Source organism: Parasteatoda tepidariorum, chromosome 8 (genome assembly GCF_043381705.1).
Source record: "Parasteatoda tepidariorum isolate YZ-2023 chromosome 8, CAS_Ptep_4.0, whole genome shotgun sequence".
NCBI lineage: Eukaryota > Metazoa > Arthropoda > Arachnida > Araneae > Theridiidae > Parasteatoda > Parasteatoda tepidariorum.
In genome coordinates, this window is record NC_092211.1 from 15,840,242 (window position 1) to 15,846,530 (window position 6,289).

At 24.7% G+C, this 6,289-nt stretch overlaps 4 non-coding genes across 4 annotated transcripts; all 4 read left to right on the top strand.

The window, feature by feature from the left end:
• Positions 1-3,257: 3,257 nt before the first annotated feature.
• TRNAV-UAC (transfer RNA valine (anticodon UAC)) lies at positions 3,258-3,330 on the top strand. The gene has a single exon. It is a non-coding gene; the product is annotated as a tRNA-Val (tRNA).
• Positions 3,331-4,047: 717 nt separating this feature from the next.
• Positions 4,048-4,120, top strand: TRNAV-UAC (transfer RNA valine (anticodon UAC)). Its single transcript has one exon. It is a non-coding gene; the product is annotated as a tRNA-Val (tRNA).
• Positions 4,121-4,531: 411 nt separating this feature from the next.
• TRNAV-UAC (transfer RNA valine (anticodon UAC)) lies at positions 4,532-4,604 on the top strand. Its single transcript has one exon. It is a non-coding gene; the product is annotated as a tRNA-Val (tRNA).
• Positions 4,605-5,125: 521 nt separating this feature from the next.
• TRNAV-UAC (transfer RNA valine (anticodon UAC)) lies at positions 5,126-5,198 on the top strand. The gene has a single exon. It is a non-coding gene; the product is annotated as a tRNA-Val (tRNA).
• The last annotated feature ends 1,091 nt before the right edge of the window (positions 5,199-6,289 follow it).

A 6,289-nucleotide genomic window follows, 5' to 3' on the forward strand; every position in this document is an offset into this window, starting at 1 on the left:
TACCTAGATACTGTTGACTCTATTTTTTCACTTTTTAACTGTCAGTTTGATCTTCATTGCAATTAAAATGGCTATCTTTTATTTCATGTTTGTAAAAAAATGGTTTTATATTTAAAATTTAAAATATTTCGTTTATTTATTTTTATACTTTATATCGAGGTTGACAGTAGAAACAAAATATGTTTGCACTTACAGTATTTAATTTTCCCCTGTGTTTGTTAATTTGTTGCATACGTTAAGAGGAAACAATATCGCAGGAGAGACTTTTATTAGAGATTTTCGTTTCACCTAAATTGTTATTTTAAAATTTAAGGTTTTAAAAAAAAGGAATTAATTTAACTCTAGAGTAAACCATGAAGTTTCAAATAACTAAAAAAATGTTTTAAAAATATCCAAAAGTAAACAAACTATTGCAAAATTAATTCTTCCTTGTGTAATTCTAAACAATCCTGCCATAGCTGTGTTTGCTTTTTTTTTCCAGGCACTTTTCAGGCATCAGAACATTTTTTTCTGGCATTTAAATTTACTTGAACTCACTTATTATAAACTTTAAATTTTAAATTACTTATGTTAGTTGAACTAACTAAAATCAAAACTAAAATCCCATAACTAAAATCAAATACATCCCAAAAACAATTGAACGCTTAATTTAAATTTTTTATTCAATGTTTCGAAATTGAAATTCTTGAACTTAATTACAAATGAATCGACGAATGCTTCTCATATCAAACATTCAAATAATTTTTCAACGAAACAAATTTTTTTTTAGTTCATACATAAAAATTATTTCAATAAATTTTAATATTCACCTTGATTATTTCTGACATTAAATATTATGCATTGAAAAATTTTGTACATTTTTCAATATAAGTATTAAAACTTTTAATCTATTTACCTTTATTTAACTTTGCAGGTCTACATCAACCCACCAAACGCCCAAGATATCAGTAGATGACAATTATAAAAAAGAGAGCAGGAAGTGAATTAAGAGCATACTATTTCCTTTAAGTTCAGTATGGCCATATGGTCTCTAAACTTGGAGATTATGATTCATGGACTACAAGTTATTTTTGCTTAATTTATTTTTAAAAAGTTCCAAGTCTTTAACCTCATTATATAATCCATTCTCAGATATATACAAATATAAACAATTAATGATAATTAGTATCATTAATTCATTTGCAATCAAGACATAAAAAAATATTTATAAAACAGAATTTACTTTGTGTTTGCATTAAGGATATTAAAATAAGAATTATTGTTGAATTAAAAAATTATTACAATTTTTTTTATAAATTTTTAAATTAAAGAATCGCAAAAAATATTTTTTATAATAATTTTATAATCGGAAAAATGTAAAAAATTTTTCAAATAATTTTAAAATTAAGTTGTAAGAAATTTTTATAAATCTATAATTATAAAACTTTAAAAATATTTATAATAATTTTATAACCAGAAAATTTGGAAATTCTAGTCAGTATTCATTCATTTTCTATTAATTATAATATTATAATTATAATATTATAATTATTATAGTTGCAATATAACANAGATGTTCTTTTTATAGTTGTAATATAACAATAATTATATTATAATTATGATGTTAGAATTGTTACTTATATTATAATTATTTCTTATATTACAATTATTACATTATATTTATTATGCTCACAAAAAAATTTCTTGTTATTTTAATCATATTTCGTGATTACTTAATTTTCAGGAAATTAAGAAAACAGTGATTCTCAATGAGATGAAAATAAATTCTCTTGGCTAAAACAAGGAAAAAAAATTTCACGCATGTGTTTCGATCATCAAAAAGAAAGGGAAAGAATGCATTAATTAAGCATAAATGATCATATTTCAATTTAAGTAGTAAGTATCAATCAGTATCGGTTATTATAATAAGTATCAGTTTACATTAAGAAAGATCAATAAAAAAAAAACGCTCAACAATTCCTATTAAACTATTGCTCCCAGTGAACTGTAGTGCTGCCATCTATTCATTTAAAGTTGAAATAAACTAGTTTGTTTTAAAGTGATAAAAAGTCTTAACTCGTGCAATGTTAATGCTCTTTTCATTTTATTCAGAGTCACAAGCATTTAACGAAAATATTACTATGTAATACTAATGTTGTGTTGTATTTCTATCAATTGTGTGAAACAATTTTATTTTTTTATATTTTTGATTTGAAATAATGTTGAGAACAAAATTTTTTTTTGTTATTGTATAAGAGCAATAATTAAAAGCAAAAGACAACGTATTCTGTAGCAGCTACAAATTCCCTCCCCCCTCACTTATTTTTTATTTAAATGAAAAATTAATTATAAATTATTTTTCTTATTTTCATTGTAATTTTACCGCGTATGCTATTGTTATTATTATTATAAAGGAAATCATCCAATGTGCTTTGCTTATAGTGCGAGTAATTTTCTCATTTAATTATCATAACGTATAAGACAAAAAATTCATTAAAATGATAAAAAGCTAAATTTTGACTCTTTTTAATACACTTTTTGCTATACTGAAATTTCAAATGAAATTTAAATTTCACTTTAAAATAAACTTCTTATTTTTATAAATTTGCTGATGGAAATGGCTTAATGTTTGTTTCAATGTTTATTTTTAATATATTTTTAAAATTTTACGGTATAATTAATGTTTTTATATTAAAAAAAGTTTCACGTCATGCATTTTTTAAAATTTTTATTGTTTCAGCGAAATCTGATATGAATACTAAAAACTAATTTCCATTCTTTTTATAATTCTTTTAGGTTTATCGGAGAAATAGTGGACAAAAACCCAGAAGACTCTGATTATTGTCTAGCTAAAGTCATTAATCAAATTAAAATGCAAAATTGGTGGTGATGTATTAATATAATTATTAAACTATACGTGAGTTGCTATTTATTGTAATATTATGAAGAATATATACGAATCTATTAAAAAAAAGTCTTTTGGTAAAAACGAAAAAAATATTTAAATTTATTAAAAAAAAATTCTTTATAATTTTAATTCTTCAATTTTTTTAATAAAAGGAACCAAATTCAGAAATTTTAACATAATTTTTCTTTAAATTAGCAAAGTTGATGAAATTTTTTAAAAAAGTAATTTGTATCATACCTAGGAAACATGCTGTTGTTTTTTACCTTACGGCAATTAGTTAGATATTATCAATTTTACTTTAAAAAACACATAAAAATTAGAATAGTAAATCTTTTTTATGACGTAGGGAATGCATAGTACTTTAAACCGTGGTTCCGTAGTGTAGTGGTTATCACGTTTGCTTTACACGCAAAAGGTCCCCAGTTCGATCCTGGGCGGAACCAAGTTCCTTCCTTTTGTTGCAATTTCGTATGAAATTTAAATATTTCTTTTCTTTTTCTTAATAAAATAATTAGTTGAACAAATTATTTAATAATACGAAAATAAATATTATTTATAAACAATAAACAATAAACTACATATTAAACTAAGTATTGAGGGATTGATTACTGCAAGAAAATGACTAATTATTGCAAGAAAATGACCCTTTAAGCCAGGCTTTATTTAATCCTTTATAAAAAAATTTCATTTCTAGGACTCATATTTTAATATTTTATTAGCAATTTTATTTTAATTATTTAGGAATTTTATTTTGTTTATTTAGGAATTTGCTTTTTTCCTAACAAAAATATTATATTGATAAAATTTTTAGAAAAAATAATTTTTATCAAATCTAGGAAACACGTTGTTGTTTCTTAACTTTATGGCAATTAGTTGAGCGTTTTCAATTTTATTTTATAGCATGCACAAAAATTAGAATAACTAATAATTAATCTTTTTATTGTGAAGGAAATGTGATCCAGATATTTTTCTAACTAAAAACAAAGCTGATGAATTTTTTAGAAAAATAATTTTTATCAAATCTAGAAAACACGTTGTTGTTTCTTAATTTTATGGCACTTAGTTGCGTATTTTCAATTTTATTTTAAATGATGCAAAAAAATAGAATAATTAATAATTAATCTTTTTATTATGAAGGAGATGCACAGAACGTAAGTGTCGGTTCCGTAGTGAAGTGGTTATCACGTTTGCTTTACACGCAAAAGGTCCCCAGTTCGATCCTGGGCGGAACCAAGTTCCCACATTTTTTTACGCCATTTTTCTAACTATTAACAAAGCTGATGAATTTTTTAGAAAAAGTAATTTTTATCAAATTTAGGAAACACGTTGTTGTTTCTTAACTTTAGAGCAATTAGTTACGCATTTTCAATTTTATTTTATAGAACGCACAAAAATTAGAATAACTAATAATTAATATTTTTATTGTGAAGGAAATGTGATCCAGAGATTTTTCTAACTAAAAACAAAGGTAATGAAATTTTTAGAAAAATAACTTTTATCAAATCTAGGAAACACGTTGTTGTTTCTTAACTTTGCGGCAATTAGTTACGTATTTTCAATTTTATTTTAAAGAATGTACACAAATTAAAATAACTAATAATTAAACTTTTTATTATGAAGGAGATTCACAGTGCAACACGCAACGGTTCCGTAGTGTAGTGGTTATCACGTTTGCTTTACACGCAAAAGGTCCCCAGTTCGATCCTGGGCGGAACCAAGGTCAGATGTTCTTTTTACAACATTTTTCTAACTATTAACAAAGCTGATGAATTTTTTAGAAAAAATAATTTTTATTAAATCTAGGAAACACTTTGTTGCTTCTTAAATTCGCGGCAATTAGTTACGTATTTTCAATTTTATTTTAAAGAATTGTCGCAAATTAGAATAATTAATAATTAATCTTTTTATTATGAAGGAGATGCACAGAACTACAAGCAACGGTTCCGTAGTGTAGTGATTATCACGCTTGCTTTACACGCAAAAGGTCCCCGCTTCGATCCTGGGCGGAACCAAGTTCTGTACTTTTTTTGAACACCATTTGTCTAACTTATAACAAAGCTGATGAAATTTTTATAAAGATTTTTTTTTTTATCAAATCTGGGAAACACGTCATTGTTTCTTAACTTTATGGCAATTAATTACATATTTTTTTATTTTAATTTAAGGAACGCACAAAAATTAGAATAACGAATAATTAATCTTTTTATTATGAAGGAAGTGCACATATTCACTGGTACCGGTTCCGTAGTGTAGTGGTTATCACGTTTGCTTTACACGCAAAAGGTCCCCAGTTCGATCCTGGGCGGAACCAAGCGCCTTTTCTTTTTGCAATTTCGTATGAAATTTAATTATTATTATTATTCTTTTTAAATACATTAGCAGGACAAATTATTTAAACACAAATTATTAATAACACAAAAATAAAAAGTATTTATAAACAATTTACTATACATTAAACTACGAATTAAGGGATCTATTACTGCAAAAAAAAAACGACTCATTAATAGCAAAAAAAAGAGATCCTTTTATCCTTTAATTTATTCCCTTAAAAGAAGCGTTTATTTCTGGGTCTCATAATTGTAATATTTCATTAGTAATTTAATGTTATTTACATAAGAATTTGCTTTATTCATAACAAAAATATTACATATATCTAAAAAACGTACTTAAAATAAAGAAATTTAAAGCTTGGCGTGTCATTTGTTCCAAAATATTAAATAAAAAAGATTATTTTCCAAAAAAGATTGACTTCAGTTTAGAAGATCATTAACATTTATGAGCTCGAGCGTATTCAGTCTCTGATCACTGAACTAATTAAATGACCTTAAGATTTACAGTACACTTATTCGGTATGTTTATTATCTTCTGAACTCCTAAGCATAAATATTTCTTTAAAAAAAAAATATTAATTACAATTCATACTATAGTAAATTTTTTTATTGCAGCAAAACAGTCATTAAATGATAATATGTGTTTCTGTTATGGTAAATTAATTGTAGGGCACTATTTTATACTTTTTAGAAATTATGCATAATAGTAAAGTATGTTCATATTTTATAATTTCATCGATATTTGTTAGCACACTTTATATTTTTAAGAATTTTTTTGTGGACATGCAACCATTTTTACTGCCAATTTCTTTTCAAATGGGACTTCTTTTTTTTAACAGAAAATGATTTGAAGGCATCATGAAAAAGATTTTCCAGTTTTCCCGTGTATTTGTATATAAACGGTGCACTAATTTTGCCTGCAGTCTTATTAATTATCGACACAGAAAAGAAAAAAATCTTTCTACTCTTAGTGGAAAAATCTACAATAGAGGTAGAAATACAGAATGAGTCTCGGTTGCATTCATTTGGATTAAGCAGGTTTTAAAGCCAGAAAAACGCGCGATTTCATTAT